Source organism: Cupressus sempervirens, chromosome 1 (genome assembly GCF_028749045.1).
Source record: "Cupressus sempervirens isolate cs-2001-9-10 chromosome 1, ASM2874904v1, whole genome shotgun sequence".
Taxonomy (NCBI): Eukaryota; Viridiplantae; Streptophyta; class Pinopsida; order Cupressales; family Cupressaceae; genus Cupressus; species Cupressus sempervirens.
The window spans coordinates 675,242,791-675,265,388 of NC_143118.1; positions in this window are offsets into that span (position 1 = coordinate 675,242,791).

Genomic DNA, 22,598 nt, shown 5'->3' on the forward strand with positions numbered 1-22,598 from the left:
GTGGGGTTTGGGGTTCCTATTTTCTTGGAGAATGGTAAAACCCTAATATGGGTTACCTTTGGGAGTAGCCCTAAAGTGAAGCGCATGTTATAAGCATTTTTTAGGGTTGTGAAGAGATGCGATGCAAAAAAGGTGTATTATTGGTACTGTGAGTAGCTAGTGGAGTCTTCTAGTGTTGATGTTGAACTTGCATTGCAAGTGTATTGTAACCTTGTGTTGAAGATAATACATTGTGCAGGTTCTAAAGGGGTGGGGTTGTTTTATTGAAAGGTTTTTTCCACCAGCAAATCCTTGTGTTATGTGTTCCTTTCTCTGTCTATTTTCTGTATGCATGGTTGGCTGCAATATTATTATTTACATGATATTGAATCTGTAAGTGTAGAAGATTTTAATAGGATTTGCATCATACTTTCCTTATGAGATTAGTGTAGGAAGCTATTTTTGCACTTGAGTTTCCTTACAATGTTGAGTGACATAGTTTTGACTCTTTTTTTTTGTAATGGCACAAACAACTATGTAAACTATTTTTGAGCTGACTTAAAGATATTTTGGAGATAAGGATGAATCTATATTTTGATTCCCTATGCAATTACATGCAACCAATCAAAAAATGAAAAGGATTAAGCGGCAAAATGGATGAATCTCCACTATAGATTCATACCTAACCCTAAGCTACCAAAGTCTTCTTAAGGAGGATGAAGCCCTAAACTCTTTAGAGAAAAAAAGGATAGAGGAGTGAATGGTATGAAGATTTGAAGGAGTGAACAAGATAGTTTGTAGAGCATTCAAGGTGACCTAGAAGAAAGAGTGAATTGCATAATTAGTTAGAGAAGAACAAAGGATAGAGAAAAGGATATAGCATTGAGACATTTGATCAAGAAGGATCAATTAGACATTGTTTAGAGGTGATCCATGATCAAGCAAGAAGATGCCAATCGTAGGATCTATGTTGAGACTTTTTAATAGGTGATTTTGGTTAAATCTCGTAAGAAGAGTAGTCCTAATAGGCTGTATGAAATCCTTTAACAAGGTGCTTACTTAGTTGTAAGTTGAAGTCCTCTAACAAGGCATAATTCTAACAGGGTGTTGAAATCCTCTAACAAGGTGAGACCTAACAGTCTTTGTCAGCCTTTAACAAGGCAAACCTTTCATAGGGTAGATCATGTTTCATGGTCAAAACATTGTAACCTTCATTAGATACACTTTATAGCTATAGTAGTGAAGATTTGTGGGTGTCATCCCCACCCCAGTTTTACCTTCTCACTTGGAAGGTTTCTAGGCAATCATATCTGGTGTTATGTGTGTGAATGCTTCTATGGTTATATGTTTTAGATGCATATGCTTTACATGTTATTTTAGCTTACTTGTTAATGATTGTGATGAATGAGTGGTGAAAGTTTTATGGGTCCAAGGTTAAACTACTATTTCACCCCCACCCCCTCTAAGAAATTTACTCTTTCCACTTGTAATTCCAACATGTTCTACATGTTTAATCAATGAACATTGATTATAAGTAGGAAAACTATAGTGTTTTTTTATGAACCAAATAATTTTCAATGCAATGAAAGATATCAATTATATTTTCAACTTGGAATCTATTAAACATTTTACTTTTTATTCAAAGTAATGAATACAAACTTCTTTCATTCTTTTCAATATCTCAACTATCTTTTAGACTTAGTACTTTGATGCAATGTTTTGATTTAGTTTCAATTTTCTATTATAAACAAATAGTAGAAAATATAAAAATGAGAGATCACAAAAATTTGCATAGATAGTAAAATTTTGTAAGAATTATATAATAATGTTTTTAATTAAGTAAAGCAAGTTTTGATTGAGCCCTGAAACCCATTACATCCAGATTTTGAAAGGGATCTGCAACCCAAATTATATAATAATGTTTCCTTCAAAGTTCTATAACATAAAGTAACATCAATTCAATTCAAAGATAAAAAATACTCCAACACAAAATTTGAGCAATGAATCAATGTTTACATATTGATCACATACATGAAAAACCATTAGATTTAAAAATTAATGTTAATTAGTTCATTCATTAAAATATTTTCAAAGGGATCCAAACTCTTAATAAGTCAATAATTATTAAAATTGTCAAATCTAATGTTTCCTATTGGATATTCCCTTTCACCTCCTATAACTCAAGTGCTAGTAAATAACCTCTCTTGGTGTGATGTTATTATACTGTAACCTCAGTGAATGAAATCATAATCTCACAATTTCATTTTCTCAATCTTCAATCTACATTGGTTAATAATAAAATATACCATTAAATCTACAATATTGGTCAACCTTTAAAATTTGCAATGAAAAATATTTTGCAACTCAAACTCATTGAAAAAATATAATTATTAGAACCCCCCTCAATCAAATCTGATTCAGATAATCAACTAATTCCTCTCTCTTTATTTTGTCAAAGAAATTACTATTATTAGATTTCAAAAGATCAAAATAATCCCTAGAATCTATCAAACAAAACATGCTTCAATCTAAATTCTTTTTATATTTCAAAAAAATTGAACTAAATATATTAGAATCTGTGCATAATATAATTCATTTACCAAGTATAATTTAATAGAACCTATACACAAGATGAATGATATATCAAGTATATGATACTACACATCCAATATTGAATTTTAAGTTTTCACCATACTTTTGGTTCCCTTTGATTCTATGTAATCATTTTTGCATTTTTATCATTAGTTGGCTTATCATTCAAAGTCAGCAATACAAGTTAATGAAGAAATTATAATGAAATATTAGCAAACAATATGTGTGGAAAAAAATATAAAAATTATATTAATCTTTTATAAGAGGAATATTGATACAAAATATGTTGAACTAATTTCAGAATTTAGAAGTGGTCTTACTGCAGATTTGGAGAAGTATACATGTACATATAGGCAACAAATAGAAAGTATCTTCACAGTCTAAATTTGTGTTTTCGATTAAGGGTTAAAACAGATTTTTTACAAAGGACCAGAAACTCCAAATGTCATTACAAAATAGGAATTAAAATTTAACATAACGTATAGTAGTGGAACAACAACTAGCACCCATAGACAACCAGCGTAAATAAATAAAAAAAGTAGAAAGAAAGAGAATAGAATTAGCACCAAAATCAGGCAAGCATCTATACAAATAAGCAACAAAAAGCCAAAAAACTAAAGACCAGAAAAACAAACTAGTTGCTGGCTCCAACACCACCTCTTCAACAATATCTTTACTATGGTACTAATCTAGTATACTATATATTCGTGTTAACTTCTTTCTTAGGAGAGAGGATGAATTTACCCTTTTTAGGATTAGTTATGCATGTTTTTCTCAAACTTTGTAGCAGTCTTAAATGTATATACATACATATATATGTATGTATGTATATATATATATGTGCACACATACATACACACACACACACATGCATGTATATATATATATATATATATATATATATATATATATATATATATATATATATAATATGAGGGGAGCATATAGTGAGTAACTATTGGAATTTTAAGAACTTTATATATTAGTATCTAAATGTAAGTGATATCTTATCAAGGTTTAAAATACTAAATTTTAGATAATTAGAAACTATTATGTAATACAAGAAAATTAAATGTTTATTGACTAGGAAGTTTTATAGTTATAAAAATATATTTATTAAATAAGGTTTGTTTTAAGATTAGGTTGAAATTATAATTGATTTGTAAACAATTATGGTTCATTTATTAGGAGATTGCATCCTTTTAGTCTATCTTAAAATACATATCTCTATATACCCTTTAATTTGAAATACCTAATATGATCCTTATGTTCTTCAAGATAGTTATTTGTTAGTTCAATAGAACAATAATTTATTATAGTATAATAGTATTGAGACCCCTGACAATTTCTTAATTATGTTACAACTATATTATAATTGATAATTCTAATTAAAATGATGATTAAAAAATGGTTTTCTAGTTTATCTATTACTTTTAATTTAAAGTTTTCCATATAGTTGTTATTGTCAACAATTCATATGCACAAATTTTTCTTGTAATTGAAATTTGTGTAATGATTGGAAAGTATAAAATGATATACTAAGTATTCTAGAATTTATACATTCAAGATCTAATGAAATCTCTTATTTAAATCATGGAAGTGGTAGTTATTGAATGGATGATGTAATAGCTTCATGACTTTTAAGAGGATCATTATAGTTATTCATGTAATGGGAGTGTTTGTTGGCAATAATAATATTGTGAGTAACACCTTGACTTATTCTCAAAGGTGCAACCTAAATGAGTTTGGTTATATCTCATCTCATCTTGGGAGATGGGTAATGTTTAATTTTCACTATCTTTGGTATGAACCATTGCACTAAAACCCCAATGTGCTAGTGAAGGCTACCCATAAGGATCATAACATCCCACCACACTCCATGGTCCAGACTCTAGGTTGGATGTGCACCCATATGGTGCACCCTCCCTTGGTCATATGAGCCTTGGATGAGCACTGCAATGTCCACATTGCCACCCACTTTGAGACTCAAACCTTGGTGGAGGCTCTAATATCACATGGTAGAAACCATTACACCAAAACCCCAACGTGTTAGTGAAGGTCTCCCATCAAGATCATAACAATCTCTTAAGGAATATCATGACCCATATGAGTTTCAAAATTCAAGTGTTGAAGTACAAATTCTCTAAACATGAACATAGGCAAGGCTATCAAGGATCAGCCCCCAAGGCTTAAATCTAGTCCTTAGGGTATGTTTTTTGTCTGATTCACTTATCTTATTTCTGTTGAAAAGAGTTTATTTTCAAGTGAAGAACCTGTAATGGAACAATCATTATTTTTCCAATGATGTCAAACCTGCTACCTGTTGGTGAGACAATTTCATTTTTGGTCTGAATGTATCATATGGCTAATTGATGAAGATGAATTGAAAAGAGAAGATAACAAGAGCACCTAGAGAAACATTGAGTTATTTGGTGTATAAAAGGAGCACTAAGATGAAGTAAGACATTGATACTATAGTGTATTTTTTATCTACTTAAAGTTTCAAATGAAAGATTACTCAAGTTAAGACCAAAAGAAGACCAAGTAAGAAAAGTGTCTACCAAGTCTTATCGAGTAGTCTGTGCATGCCAAGTGGAAATCAGTGGAAGCCGAGTGAAAATCAAGAGGTGTCAAGAAAAGAAGGAAAATAGTGTAAGATAAGTGAATATCAGTATATACCAAGTAAATTTTAGTTGGTGTCAAGCATCGGTAAACTTTAGTGTTTTCTGAGTGAACTAGTGTTGGCCGAGTGATAAAAGACAATGTTAAATCAAAGCTTTTGTGAATATGAGTTGACTAGCTAGATTTTTTGAATTATGTGAAGCATGTGGAAGATAAATATGATAAATTGGTGGCATAGAATTCAAGATAAACCATTTTGAGGTGAATTCAAAGAAGATTGTAGAGGAAGTTGTTAGAGGAACCAAATGGAAAAGTGGGTAGATTCATTGAATCCTATCTAACCCTAAAATGGACAATTGTGGTTGAGTGGAAAAAGATTTAAATTCTCTATTTATAGAGATAGATGGTCAAACAAAAAGGTTTTCATGTGAGAGAACCTAAGGAAGACAAGGAGTCTAGGGTATTGCTTCATCTAGTGGCCAAATAGAAAAAACTATAGTTAACATACAAAGAAACAAGGCTTTAGGGGATGAATGCTTGAAGAGTGAACAAGCTATTAGAGTTAAAGTATATGAATGTCAAGACAAATGGAGGATTAAACTAGAGATATATAATCTTCAAGTTAGTTGTATGTTTTTATCAAATCAAGTTCTATTGTTACTTTCTAATAATTATACCAGTGTGGATAAAACTCTTTGGATTAAGTTTGACCTAATAGTCATTTGTAAATCCTTTAACTGAGTGACATTTTAATGGGATGGTATAAAGTCCTCTAACAAGGCTCACTCCTAATACAGTGAGTAAAATCCTTTAACAAGGTCACATTTAATAGTGTGTATTGTAACCTTTAATAGGGTTGGCCTTTCACAGGGCATCACTTCAAAAGAGTGAGAATTAGTAGCATGTTATTGGTGGTTTTTCCCATATTGGGTTTCCATGTAAAATCCTTATGTCAAATTGTGTGACTATGCTTATGATATTTCATTTTTACTCTATAAAGTTATTTTGACCTAGGATAGTAACATATTAAGTTAAGGTATTGTATGATCTAATGGATGCATGCATGTTAAGGTTTTATGGATATGGATCTGATTAGTATTGAAAAGTTTTATTTGTAAATATGGACCTTGGATAACTAATTCACCCTTCCCCTTATAGTTATTCTAAATAATTCCAACAATTCATATTAGAGAACCAATGCTTGAGAGGAAATAGTTAGAAGGTACTAAGAGCTAAAGATCAAGATTTATAGAAAGGAGGTGCCCAAACCAAACAAGGAAAACTGTATTGCATGGAAAATTATGATGAAGCTACACCTAGGAGGTCTTGGAGACCATGCACAATCTACCATCACCACTAAGCATGTTGATCATTTTGGAGCCCCAACTACTGATGATCTAAAAAAGAAGAAAGAACACAATTTGGCAATGTTGGAGATTGCCTCTACCCCAAGTTACTTAGAGTTTGATGACATCAAAGATTGTGAAACTACAAAAAAGATGTGGGATACTATACAAAAAATTTATGGAGGAGATACAAATTTTTTGAGAGCCAAATCTAAAATTCTAAGAGGGAAGTTTGATGACATGAGAATGCAAGTAGGTGAGAACATTGTCCAATATTGCACAAGAATTAAAGATGTGAATTCTTGTAGAGGAGCTAATGGTATTATTGATGATGAGACTATAATTAGAAAAATACTAAGACCACTACTGCCTATCTATGATAATAGAGTTTCTTCGATGCAAGAACTAAGATGTATACTTGGTAGTAATCTAAGCCTTGAAGGATTGATGGGTAGACTCGTTGCCTTTGAACTATCTAATTTTGATAATTTCAAGATTGAAAATATTGAATATACTTTCAAAGCTAAACTATCATTAAAGGAACCTAAAGAGAAAAAGAAAAAGGTAAAATATATTTGTAGTGATAGTGATCCATATGAAAAGGATGTAGAACATCTTGAAGCATTGTTGGCATGGAGATTTCATAAGGGAAAGGGAAATTCAAAGGTAATCAACCTATCATGTGCTTTAATTGTAATGAGGTTGGTCATATTGCTATTAGATGTCTAGAGAAGAAGAACAATAGAAGTAGAGACAAATATAGAAGTAAAAGAGATGAGGAAAAAAAAGATTACAAAGAAAAAGGAAAGAAGTCTTTCTAGATTGCTAAGGAGGAAACCAAAAATGAATCTGATGACCATGATGATGAAGTGGTGTATGTTGCAATGAAGGATGATTCTGATGAGGATGAGGAAACTACACTAGTATCTTATGTGAACAAGAGTGACAGATGGATCATTGATAGTGAGTGTTCACATTACATGACTAGAGATAAAAGTAAGTTCATTGCCCTTGATTATTACAATGAAAATAGTCTAAGGTTTGGTAATGATGCAACTTGTCTAATAAAAGGTAAAGGATCAATAAAACTAATAGAAAAGATCATGTGTAACAATGTTTATTATGTAGAAGGACTTAACTATAAATTGTTTAGTGTGTCACAACTGAATAGTTCAGGTTGTAAAGTTGAGTTTGAGAACAAGAGAGAAAATATATATGACATTGATGGAAAAATAATTGGAAAAGGTGATCAAACTAGAGGTAATCTATTTTATCTTGACATGAATGATGCTACTTGTCTTGTTGTAGAATTTTATGATGTATGGCTATGGCACAAGAGGTTATGTTATGTTAACTTTGATAACTCAGTTAATATTAGTAATATGAAAAGAGTCAGAGGCTTTCCTAAATTGAAGAAACTTGACAATATGATTTGCAAACAATGTTAGTTAAGAAAGATGACAAAATATAGTTTTAAAAGTAAGACTCATGTCCCTAAAGAAATTCTAGGTTTAGTTCATACTGATTTGTGTGGACCAATTGATGTGCAAAGCTACGATTGTGATAAGTACATTATCCTATTTGTTGATGATTATTCTAGGATGATGATAGTTATGTTTTTGAAAAAAAATTGATGCTTTCCAAATGATTCAATGGAATTTGGTTAGAGTTGAAAAGGAGATTGGCAAAACCTTGAAATGTCTGAGATCTTATAGAGGTGGAAAATTCACATCAACTGAGTTTGAGATATTCTGTAATGATAGAGGAATCAAGAGACAAACTCTTGCACCTAGGGCGCCTCCACAAAATGGGATCATTGAAAGGAGGAACAGATCTATAATGGACTATGCTAGAACACTCATGATGGAGAAGAATGTTTCTTTGAAATACTAGAGACAAGCTAAAAGTATCATTGTCTATACCCTAAACTGAGTACAAGTCAAGAAAGGTACTCATTCAAAACCTTTTGAACTATTGTATGGATATTGACCCAATGTAAAATATTTTAAGGTATTTGGAAGCAAGTGCTACATTATTAAAGGCAACAAGAATGGAAAACTTGATGCTAAAAGTGAAGAAGGTATATTTCTAGGCTATTCTAGAAGAATTAAAGCTTATAAGTGTTTGAATACTAACACTAAAAAAGTTGTGGAAAGTGCAAATGTGAAGTTTAATGAATACACAGAGGTACATGAAGTTGAACCTATGAAGGAACCTAAAGAGTAGAAATCCTTTATATAATTTTATCAAGGTTTATTAATGAAGGCGTTCTAAACCAAGTTGTAAATCAAAACCAAGTATCAGTGACTATTGAGTCACATAAAATGAAAATCGAGTTATATTCAAGAACTAAGTTGCATTCAAGAACTGGGTTACACTCAGGACCCGAGTTGCAGATAGAAGCTAAAGTGCATTATGATTCTAAGATAAGTGTACATCAAAGGAATATCAATCTACATGATAGAGAAGTACATAGTGATTCTAAAGTTGATAGACCCATTGAAGAAAGAAGAATAGAACCACGATTCCCAAAGTATATCAGAAGCCATCACCTTGTCCAACAAATAATTGGAGATAAAGAAGCTAGATGAATGACAAGAAATAGGTTTAGAAGTGATACATGTTTGTTAAGAATGCATGAGCCTAAGTTAGTGAATGATGCCTTAGAGAATGATGACTAGAGTAAAGCTATGAAAGAAGAGATTCACCATATTGAGAAGAACAATACATGGACTCTAGTACCTATTGAGAAATCATTTTGCACAATACTTAACAACATGAATCCTTTCAAACTCCTCTCTTGAAAAGATGATCTAGGATCAACTCCAAGGTTCTAGGTGATCTTGTGACCTATTGGAATCCACTTGGTTGAATATAAATGTGTTTGTTCACAAGGAGGCCTTTTCTAGTTCTAACCAATTTTAGATAAGATGATCAATTTGCTTACTATTTCAAAATCAACCACAAAAAGAGATATGTTTTTTTCTATTTTCTATTTTTTAAATGAATGCAATCTAACAATACAACTATATGAATTCCTAAATCAACCAAGTGTTAGTAAAGTAAATAATGAAGATAAGGTAACAAGAGATGAAATAACATAGTGGGAAAGGGAAATTCGTAATGGAAATAAACAATGGTAATAACATGTCTATCAGATAAATCATTAAAAAGATTGGGTAGGAAACTGATGAAAGGAGGCGCAATGCTTCCTCAAATCCATTGATGCAATCATTGATGGGAATATAGTAAAATCAATATGTTTCACTTCTTATCAAATTGTGAGGCCATAGAAAGTGCACTCGTGCGAGATGAGAAGCTATGTAGGAATAATAGGGTGATATTTTCTCCAACTCAGTACATTAGTGGAATTCGTCAACATGCTGCAAACACTAGAATTAAAATATTGCACAATCAAATCAACAAAAAAAAAATATTGCCTCTGTTATTATCATGAAAAGGAATCCACAAAATAAACACACACTAGAAAGAATAACTACACTTAGAATGAGAGAAAAAATAGCATATATTATTGCATTAAAATAATGACCTAGAATACATGTTACAGTCCTGAATTTATAAGAAATCATCTCCTCAATTTGTGTTGAGAGTGAGAGATCTCTTCATGCAAATATATGCTTAAAACTAATAAAAAAATCTAATTATGTACAAACTGATTCTCTAAATAGTGCTAAGTAGGAATCCACCCATGTTTATATCAATTAATGGGTGCATGAGCCTTTACATGTCTTAAAACAAAGAAAGAAGTAGTAGACAAGAAGAAGGAAGCTATAAGAGGATCTGGGAGTCACTGAAATCTCTAAAAATGGAAGCTTGGCCCTCTCTAAATGTTTCTAGGAGTTAAAATATCGTCAAATTGTGTTTTTAGTGCATGGAAAGCTCTAAATTTGGAACTGGTAGTTAAATATCAGTGCACCTCTATCCTCTTCAATATTTTTGGCGCAACTTTGGAGTAACACAGCTTTAGAATAGTGCACCTTAGGAGTAGCACACCTTAGTGGAAGGTTCAAAAAATCCAAAATTTTCCCAAGTGTCAAAACTAAATTTATAGCTTCTTGGTTTTCTTCCCCTTTATACTAGAGTGATGTTTGGATGTTTTCTCTTGAATTTCTCTATAATCTCCATCACTTAGGAAGCTTCTAAAAAATATAAAGCCTTATATTTATGCCTAACTATTTCTCAATAATTACTAATATCCATTCAAGTTTCCACAAAATTGTCAAGTCTATTATCAAGTTTCAACAATACCTCTTCACTCTTGAATGCTTGTCTAATATCTTCATCAGATGAAGCATCCTTGAAAGTTCTTTGGAATTGTTCAACCATTCCTAGCACTAAATTGAGTTTTGTCTTCAACTCATCTTCAAAAATCTCAAGGGAAATAACATCATAATACCTATTCGCATCCAAAATTTTCTCTTGAGAGTGGCCTTTTAACTTTTGAATATCATCATGAAGTTCTTCCAAGACCTTAGTTTTGACAGGTATCTTTTCAATCCAATCCTCAAGTTTATCAATCTCATCTATTGTATACACTTCTATGAGTGTATGATACCTTTGACATTTTATTGTTTGGACTACTTAAAAGTCTTTTCCCTAGGTATGTGTCTCATCCATAAGCCCAAAACCCTGGTCTACTATAGATGCTATTTTCTCCACATTAGAATGAGCATTATGCAATAGGTTCAAATTAGCTTAAATTATCTCTACACTTTTTTGCTCAAAATTTTCACACCATTTTTGACATGCTCCCAAAAATGAATCAACTAGGACACTTCCCTTAACTTTCATTTCTATGCTGAAGCAAGAGTAACCTTAGGGTGATCTTGATCTAATGGACCTACAATTCCATGCAGATAGCCTCTTAGTAGTTTGTTCTCTTTGCACAACTTTATCAATTCACTCTCATTTACATCTAAATGCCTGAACACCTCCTTGATGCCCATAGTGATCATTACTTTATTTGTATCTACTGTGGGATTTCCTAATAGGACTACTATAATTTGATAGTCCTTAGGAGTCAAATATCCAGTCTCTACTTGTGGAGGAAAGGCTATATGAGCAAGTAAGTCCTGATATTTATTGTTCATTATGAAGGTCAATTTTTATGCATCACCCATAGGTGGCTTAGGCCTCTTGATGGCTTCTACTAGTGCATCTATACTCTCCTCTTCATTTAGGTTCAACTACCTCTTTTATCAAACCTTAACCTCCCTCTTCAACCAAGCCAGTATAGTTCCCATGAGAAACATATATTTGGCTAAAGAGGAGGATGGCCCTGTAGGGTGTTTTCCTTTATCCCTCCTTTTTAGAGTCTTTTCCTTTAGAGAGAGATCTAGATTTTGTGTTCCTATATCTATTTTATCCAAATTCCTTGCCTATTTATCCTAAGAAATCCTTTGAGGTTCTTCATGTATTCATCCTTCCTCTGATACTTCATCAGCTGGCCTTTGTTATAGCTCTTCTTCATACCCTACTCATTCTTCTTTGGTAATAGGAGGAAGAGGAGTGGCTGAGCCTTTGTCCAAAAATGAAAAATCCTAAAATGGTGGTGGTGAGGTACACAAAAATATTTGTAGTAGAGGTGGCATTTGGTCTCAATCCTCTCCAAAAGGTTGGTTTGTGGGTGTATCTCAAATTTTATTACCTGCCATTTTAGTTCCTAATGGCATAAAGTTGAAACTAGATATGCTAAAAATATATGTTCCGAGCCCCTCTTTCTCATCCATCCATAATTTTTTCTCATCCTCTGAAGTTTTAACCTCAATTGGTGTCCTAAGAATAGATGGTGGCATAATGGTAGGGCTTCTCATTTTCTCTTCCTGGGAAACCCTTGCCAAGTGTGTCCTTTGATTCAATGAAAGATTTTATTCTTCATCTTCTTCATCCACCTCAAGGATGGTTTCTTGGACAAGAGGAATTGGTATAACTTTTCTTTTTATCTTCTTCCTTCTAGTGCTTTTGATCATAGTTCTAACCCTAGTTTTTTTAGTAGCTAACGGAGAGGCTTCTTCCTCTTGTACAAGTGGTGACACCTCTTGAGCTTCCTACTCTAGTTCTTGTGCTTGTTTTGGTAGAGGCACTTGTGTAATATCATGGTCTTGAGTTGCTTCTTCATTTTGAGGCTCTTGATTCTTAGGTGCTTGAGCCATCTCTTGAGGTTGGGGTTATTTAGCTTTGGGCTCAAGTTGATTTGGAGACTCTCTTTTCCTCTTATTCTTTCCTTTGTCCACTATAAATTACCCCACATCCCTATCATGTTTATATACCATTTTTGGCCTAACTAGAGATTGGACAGGGAATGTTAGAACTATAACTTTTGCAACTTTATCCTTTACTAGGCATGTTGTGGCTTGGAAGTTGATAGTTTGAGGAACTGGGTCCATCAGAAAGGGCTTTTTGATCTAGTCCCTTGTCAATTGGATTAAATGTCTCTCCCTATGATGGATCTGCATTCTCTTCCCTATCAATCTCTGCATTCATGATTGGCCTATCAAATATCTTTTCATGATTGTACAAAGGATCCAGGACATCTTGAGTGTCTTGTATAATTTTTAGTAGGACCTTTATCTTCAATGCACTTCCTACTAGATATAGAGTCCTCCTACAATAATCCCTAATTCATATATCATAGTCATCTACCACTTTCATCTAATGATATTTTGTTGTGTCTTGATGGAAAAATTGCTTTCCTACCAAATTTTGAACTTTTCCAATATTGTCAAAATACAAATAATAAGAGATGTAATCTTCCAAGGGGTATTGATCCCATTCTACATCAAAGTTCATGATATCCTACTTTTTCTTTACTTTGAATAGACCTATAGTAATGGGCCATACCTACATCTTCTTTAATTTTTTCCTCAGTCGGTCATATGTAGATGAGAGTTGTCTTGCAATCTCCAATAAGATGAGCCTATCTAATGGATATCGTGGGAGTTTCTTCGGATTCACAATTTTACCTACTACCCTTAGGCAAGTGAATGTCTTGAACTAGATGGAGTAGGTGCCAATTTTTGTAATCTTTGTTGTTGCCTCTTCTGACATCCATTTAGCATAATCACCCTTTATGAATCAGATGATTGCAAAAATGAAGGCATCATTCACTATCTTGTATTCCTTGCTCTAGTATAATAGCTTATTCTTTACTATTTGGGGGTATACCACATAAGGCCATGCATTAGCAGTTCCTTCTAAAAGAACTTTTATTTGAACCAGTAGGGTTTGGACTATCCATTGCGTCCACCAACCTTGATTTGAAAACACCAAGATAGTAAATCTTTTAAATTTGCAAAGTGTTTTGAATTATTGATCAGTAATTATGATTTTAAGATTGAAAGTCCTCTATTAGGGCAAGTAACATCCATTTTTTAAATTGGTACAAGAAACCAAATCATCTAAATGCTCTGACAAAGAAATATCTCTTCCCAAAAGTCAAAACCAAGATAGATAGTTTATGAAATGCATCAAGATAAAATCTTTATTGCATTTAACCCTCGAACCGAAACAACTTTAAAAGCAAGCATATAACTGAAATTAAAAACACACCTAAAAGAAAACAAACTTGCAGAAATTAAACACACATGCAAAAGTTAAACACACATGCAAAAAGGTAAAAAAAATTTAAGCCTCAAAGTAATGTTTCAAGAACTACCCATTGATTGGCAATGGAACACTTAGCCTAAAAGTATTTCTTAGGATTTCCACAATTTGATAAGGGCTAATCTACAAGTGTTGAAACTTAGTGTAGTTGCCCAACTTTTCTTTTACCTTGTCTGATAGGAGAACAAGGTTAGATATTCTAAATGATTTGAGCACGGCTCACTTGTTAAACCACCTTTTAATGATAGCTTGATGTTTTTCCATATGTTCTAAATAAGCTATCTATTTCTCATCCATCTATAAGGGATTCATTAATCTGATTTGAATAGGCTATCAACATCTTCAGCATAGCCACAATTGAATTTTAGAATAGGAATTCTGAGGTTAAGTGGGAATACTAGCTCTTTTCTATAGATGAGAAAATATGGGGATGTTCCCAAAGCATTCTTGACCCTGATTCGATCCATCCATAATGCATATTTGAGTTGAGTATGCCAATCTTTAGGATTTTTCTTCAACAAATGTCTTATCACCATGATCAAGTTTTTATTTGTAGATTTAGCTACACCATTTCCTTGTGGATAATAATTTGAAGAGAACTTGATTATAACTTGATGCAGAGTTTGTAGCTAAAGACCTCCTTAAGCCTCTCAAGGCCTTCCACAACCAGGTCTTAGCTCCAACACTCAAATTTGGCAACTTACCCTTCACCCAGATACACCCTACTTAGTGGGGTTATGAAGCAACTATATAAGTTACTTCACTTCTCAAGAAAATTCCTTTAGAGACAATCTAAAAATACCGTAAATACTCAAATTCCACAACTTGTTTGGACCCCTCTAGTCTCTGTAGACACCTAAAATCTTTTAGAAAATAAAGTATTTTTATTTTCTGAAAAAATTCCTGATGACATCATCATTTATTAATTAATTATTTATTTATTTAATTAATTTATTTTTATGCCAATAAATCCCTTTATCTTAATTAAAAATATTTAATTAAGGAATCCCTCCCAAAAATGTTTAAATCTTATTTAAACATTATTTCCTTATTTATTAATTATTTAATTAATAAATTAACCAAAAAATCCAAAATAAATAAAAAATTTATTTTTTGCCCAAAACTTGGCCAATTTCCTTAAGACCACTAACCTCTTCCAAAATTTTCTAATACTTCTTTAATTTCGATTAAAGGCTAATCCCATCATTTCCTACCCGAAATCCCAACTCAAAATATTTAAATAAGATTAAATATTAATCCTCATGTTTATTAAAAAAGTTTTAATAAATATCTCCTCAACCCAAACTCTTGAAATAAATAAAATTTTATTTATTTCTTGAAAATCTAATTTATCCTCATCCTAAGAAGTTCTAGACTCTTCTAGAAAGTCTTCATCCTCGTCCTAGGAAGTTCTAGACTATTCTAGAAAGTCTTTATCCTCATCCAAAGTCTAGACTCTTCTAGAAGATGTCTTTAAACCTAATCCTAGTCCCCTCCTAACCTTGTCACATTCCCTAAACATGGATTAAGACTTACTAACCCAAGCCAAAGTTAACAAATATCTCTTCCTTCACCCACCCTCATTAAATGCCATCTACTTGCCTATCCCTAAGCTAATCCTAAACCATCATAATCCATACTCTAATCATTTGCACAATCCTAAGCAAGCTTAAAACCTTCCTAATCAAGCCCAAGTCAAAATTCCTCTCATCTGCCTAAAAATATCCCAACCATAAAACTTTATGGAGCCCACTAGGCCATAAATGACTCTTCCAAGCCCTTTCATTTCTCTTACAAGCCATTATGAGGGTCTTTATGAAGATTTTATCCCTTGAGCCTCCTTTGTTGACTCATCCTTCCCCTTTCCTCCATCCTCTCACCCTATGACATGTGTCACTCCCTGATTGGCTATAAGGAAGCACAATCCATGTGCTCTCCTCTCATGCAATTTGAGCCCTCCATGAGCTTTTCCCTATCCTTGCATCTTAGCGCTCAATCCCTCAAGCCTCTTGCCTATAAATTGAATCCTTCCCCTTTGCAAAATAACACAATCCATGAAGTAAAGTCATAATGCCATTTTAAGAAGCCATTTTACATCAAAACCATACACTCACACCCAAATTCCAACTAAATTTGAAGCCCTTTTTGAAGCATAAGCTTGAGCATACATCCTATCTATTTAGACAAAGCCACTCAACAAGAGAGCTTCTCATTGAGAGCTCATCTTAGTCTATCTTGAAGTTTATGAATTTTTTTTAGTTTGTAGAAGCTTTATTTAAATTTGGTTTCTATTAGCATACTAACATTTCTCATATACATTTTGGCATGCCCGGTGGGACCCCGCATGGGTCATCTTCATTAGCTTTTTTAGTCAAGTTTTGTATGTCATTTGCTAATTTTGGCTAATTTTTCTTTTTTTTGTGATTGGTAGGATTGTATAAATTGGTTTTGTAGGTCCACATGAGCATGAAGAAGACAAAGTAACTCATAGTCTATCTCATAGTGTTTGTAGATTTTTCAAGCTTATAAGTGGACAAAGCACTTGGAATTCTTCTTCCTCTTCTTGTCTATATTCTTCTTATTCCATCTACTTCTTCTTCTTCTTCTTGTGGGAGATCTTGGCCTTTTTTTTTTAAGGAAGCAAAATCATACACACTTCTTTTTAGTGCTTAAAATGAACTCCCAAATCATACTTAAAACAATTAAAAACTAAAAATTTGCAAAAAAAAAAAAAAATCTTTTAACAAGTGAAATTAAACCAATCCAATCATTTGCATCCTTGCAATATCAAGGTTTTAGATGTATTCATGCAAAGTTAGGAACACTTCATTTTTGGGAATTTAAAAAGAACTTCAAGTTTCCATTTCAAAAGGTTCAAAATCAACACTAAGTGCACACTAAAATCTAAATCAAACTCAAAGCATCAATCAAGGATAAAATGAACCTCATTTGCAAATATTTTAAAGTTCTTTTAAAAATCTCATGAAAACTAAGAGTCCTAAATGGTTGCCCAAATTGTCTTAAAAGCTTTTTTATTTATTCCAAACAAATGTCATGTTGCAAAATCTTGAATGTTTCTTAGATTTTTCATGCATCAAAACAATCTAGGAGTATCATTTTTGGGCTTAAAACATGAAAACTAGAACACAAAATCTTGAATGAAAACCAAAGTCGAAAGAGTCATTTTCACTTTTGAGTCCAAAACAATCTTGAATGATCTAAGGTTAAAACAAAGCACTTAAAAGTTCTTAAAACAACACACAAAATCTCAATCTTGAATGCTCAAAGGAAAAAGCTTGAATGTTTAATCACTTGTCTTTGAATGCATGTTGCTAAAATCACTCTTAAGTGCCATGGATTAAAATCAAGTTTTTTTTTTTTATGAATGCATGATTAAAACAAAAAATCCAATATTGAATGCAAAAGGTAAATTAATCATTACAATATCTCACACTTCATCTTTTGGGGCATAAAAAGAATCTACATTTCAGAAACTTTCTAAGTTATAAAAACAAATAAAAACACTTTTGAGTGAATTTTTTGTTGGACTCACCCTCTTTAATCACCCATCATTCTAACCATTGGTTGCATTATCAGCACCATATATGGGGATGGGTCTACCTAAGAAGGTGTGAAGTGCTCCACAAAAATCAAATTCCACTCACTTGAGTTTTTATTGGTTTTTCTAAGTTAGAAAATTCCTTGAATGCACATTAGTCTCGCTAACACTTCATTTGGGCATAAAAAATAATTCAACAAATCTTGATGTGGAGGGCCTCTGGGTGAGTGCTTGAAATTGAATTTCACACATCTTTGTTTTGGGCTTAAAACCAACTCACACTCAATCTTGAATGCCTTAAAGAAAAATCAATCGATACTTGATGTGGAGGGCCTTTGGGCACGTGCGTTTACTTTTTTTGACCCTAAATCTTCTTGGTGTATTCATTTTTCAATCGATTTTACTTTTATTAATGCTTCAAGTTGGAATTGAACATTTACATCCTAAACATGTGTGATTGCAAGGTCTAGATTAGAAAACTTAAAAGTCAGTTGGAAAGGAATTCTGTCTTTTAGCCCAAGATCATCCAAGTCTTCTCTCCCCTTGTCGTCTTTCAAGGCCATCTTGGGTGCATAAGATTAGGATCCAAAATCTTGTTTAAGTTTTAGGAGGCCTTCTTGGAGATTTCATCACCCCTTGGGACAACCTCAACTCTAGCGTTCTAGTCAAGTAGAAATATCGGGAGGTGAATCCAAAGACACCTCTCTTGGAATCAAGATTTTGTCACTTGGGCTAAGCTTTAAGGAACTTTACAACCTTGAGTGTGAAATAGGAGAAGTGGGTTATCGCTCCTCTCAGCTGTGACATTGTTTTGGTTTCATCTACAGATTTGGGCCTCACATACCTTGGGTATATCGAGGACTCCCTAGCTAAACCAACTGTCAGCCTTGTAGACAACCATCTAGGATGTTAATGTGTTTGAAGTGACTGATCAAAACATTTGTACAACATACACACTCCTTGGCACAAGTATCACATTCTAAGAATCAAAAACTTCTATCTGGTTGTTCCTATCTATTGCTTGATTTTTTACTTGTTGAATGAATGTTTGCCAAACTCGATCAATCCTAGCTTAGGGCACACTTAGCATAGTCACTACCTGTTTTAGAAGTTGAACGAGTTGAAGAAAAACAACCAAAATCTCTCTAAGCCAAGCAGATTCAGGAATTTATGTCAAAATAACCCAAACCCAAACAGAAGTTTCACAAAGCCAAACTCAAGCCATCTCAGGCATACCAAGAAATTGCAGCAAAGAAAAAGGAAGTAACATGGAGCCCTCAAATTTCCAAACTCCACAAAGTAGAAGACAAAGCTACTGATGAAGCCCTTCAAGATGCCTAGTTAGATCGCACTATCAAATTTAGCAAGCATCTAGGAGTTAACCCTGCTTTTGCCTTACCAACTAGGCATGATTTCTATGATTAGGCCCCCTTGTTCCTCCACATCTTCTTGCATAATCTCCACTTTAGAGTCATCCTTTTAGGTAAGCCAACCACCCTTAGTCATCCCCTTAAGAATTTTAGCTCACCCGTCTCATTGAGATCTTTTCCTTAGAACCAAACCAATCCCCTCAAACCTAGATAGCATCCCAAAAGCCTAAACTTCACATCCAAGCCTTCAAAATTGTTGTCACCTTTTCAAAGTTTGCCATTCCTACCATCTTGCAAATCCACCAATCTCACCAAGGTTATCCCTTTAACAGAGCTTTGTCTAGGGTAAAATAGCTTTGTCACTTATTATCCCTCATCACCTTGAGCTAAAGGTTGGGATCCACAAGTGGTCAATCTCATGTTTTTCCTAAAGGATCATCAATCTATCCTTAAGTTGAAACAATCACCACCAAACTTGCACATAGGAAAGTAGACCTTTCATGATTTGGCGACATATCTTTGAAGTTAGAATCCCCAACCCAATCCTCCTTAGGTTTGTCATATAGCTTTGCCTCAACCCAGGAAATCATTTGCATAGAAAAGCCTTCCCCCTTGGCATCCATCAACATTGTTGCATCTCATCCCTAGGAACATTTTCATGCCACTCATCACTTGCTTAGCCAAGAAGAAGAGAGAAACAATGGAACCCTATCATTTGGATCAAATAGCATTGCTCCCCTTGAGCACTCAAACATCCTTCAGCCCAAAGAACACTATACCATCACCTTCTGACATTGAAGCTTTCATGAACCAACCAGGAAATGAGTATTAGTGAATGCCATTATAGACAAGAACAAAGAAACAATCATGGCTAACTTTCGAAGGGACAATATAGGAGCCTTCGACTTTGGAAGACCTCCTCCCTTATTAGATCCATCTCACCTATTGTTTGGACAACTACCACTCCCAATAGGCTCTTATGATTCAGATTATCCTCAATATGTGCCAAAAGAAGAGCCTCAAGCCAATCCTTATGATCCAACAGACCCAAACATACCAGCCTCCACTCAAGTTCAAATCTCCCTTCTACAAGCCAATCCAGCCACCACCACTCCACCATTGGTCCATACCACTCCATCCCAAACCCCCTTCGCCCAAAACACCTCATCATTCACTCCTTTCAATATTGGTACTGCTGCTCTCCAACCTAGCCTTCCAAATCCACCCATCTCCCAAATCAATGCTAGCATCTTTGGCCAACCTCAGCAATATACAACCGTGATGCCACCCATGGGGCCAAGAAATCAACCTTTCATCACCCCCAAATTTTTTACCTCAGCTCAGAGCACAATTCCATCATTTCCACTAGGTCCTTGGAGGTCAATGCCATCAACCACAAATCGACAACCTACTGCCCTCACTCCACAAAGCTATCAAACCCCACAAGCTACTACCAATGTTCTGCCAAGCTCTCAAGTGACCCAAGCTCCTGTCACCACTCTACCAAGCTTTCAAATCTAGCCACCAAGCTATCAAACCCCATTAGTTCTATTCCCAAGTTTTCAATTCCCACCACCTCCACCGCCAACTAATCCATTACCTCCTATTACTAACTATTTTTCTATGCCACTTCCAGGAGGAAATCCACCCCACCAACCACCAATTACTTGGCCTCCTTTTCCATGATACCCTCCCAAATGGGGGCATAACCCACATATATTGGTCAAACTCCTCAAATCCCAAGTCAAGTTCCACAAGCTCCCCGATCCTTTCTCCAAGCTTCACAACCATCTTATACCTTACCTCCACAAAGCAATCCATTTATCCCACAACAAGCCTATGTCCCTCAATCCCTATCCCAAATCCCATATCAGCAGCAAGCCTCACAACACATGCAGCAATATGTGCCTCCTCCACCTCAGCAACCCATCATCCACCATTCAGTTTCCCAAGCCATGTACAATCCCTACCAGCCCATACCTCAAAGCCATCCATGTTCCATTGCCCCATCTAGAACATACCTACCTCAGGGCACTCTTACATTGGGTGCACCCCAGCCATCACCCATTAATTTAGAATGGGAAGCCATGAAGATAGCTTTGAAGAACATCCAAGAGGAAAATGATCCAAAAAACTTCAAGTTTAAAAATGTGTGTCCTTACCCATTTGGCAGAGCCATTACCATGACACCATTTCCCAAACACTTTGAGATACCCAAGTTTGACAAATTCGGAGGAAAAGGAGACCCTGTCACACATATCAAATAATTTTGCATGCACTGCTAAGAAGTGGCATACGATGATGTCTTCCTCTTGCGTCTCTTTCCCAAAAGCTTGGCCGGACCAGCTCTTGAATGGTTTTGTAGAATCCCATATGGCACAATAAAAAACTTTGCTAAATTGTCTAAGGCATTTGTAGCCTGCATTTGTAGCCCACATTTGTAGCCCAATATGCCCATATTGTTGAAACAAAGCTCTCAGTAGTTGATCTTGTCCACACTAAGAAAAAAGGTGGAGAAAGCCTTCTTGAATATCTGCAAAGATGGCAAACCCTTACCACCCACATATCTTGCACCTTGCCAGAACGCCATTTGGTGAAAATGTTTATTGATAATGCCCATCCCAGCTTGGCTCACCACATGACCATGAAATGTTTGCAGACCTACAAATATATCAAAGAGAAAGGAATGATCCTTGAGCAAGGACTCATTAAAGATGGTGTGGTCAAGATTTACAAGGAGGCCAACCAAAATCAATCACATTCCAATGACAAGACTAGGTATTGGAACAAAAACAAGCACGTTGCAATAGATGGGGTTACTGATACGAGACATGTGAATATTGTTGTTCCTTCCTAAAATTAGTCCAACCCCCCGTATCAACCAAACAATCAACAAACTATCAACTACCAACACCAGAATCACCAAAGCTATCAAGGCCATAATCCAAGACCCAACTTTCAAGGGTCTAGCAATCAAGCTAATGCCATCAATGCAGCTACAGGACCAACACCCAAGTTCCAACCTGCACCTAGAAATTATACACCCCTTGGTGAGCCATTGGATATCATTTTTGAGAAATTGATTAAGGAAAACCTCATCAAATTTCCTCCTACCCAGCAAATTGACCCAGGCCAATCCAAAGCTGCATGGTAGAAAGACAATGAGTACTAAAAATTTCATAGGGTAAAAGGTCACACCACCCTCAGATGCATGAAACTGAAATATTATGTGCAGGACCTCATTGATCAAAAAGAAATCATCGTTGGCGCCCAAACCTCTCCCAATGCAGGCTTACAGATCTATCAAAATGCTTTTCCCCCTCACAACAACCAAAATCTTGGAAAAGCACCTATTCAAACTAACAACAACAACACCAATAACTGCTAGCCAAACCAACAGCATGGGAAGAACAATGACCAGACTTCATCCTATATAGATTATGGTAGCCTCATAGGTTGTATATTCGAGAAAGAGCCTTTTGTCAATGTTATCAATATCTAAGGACC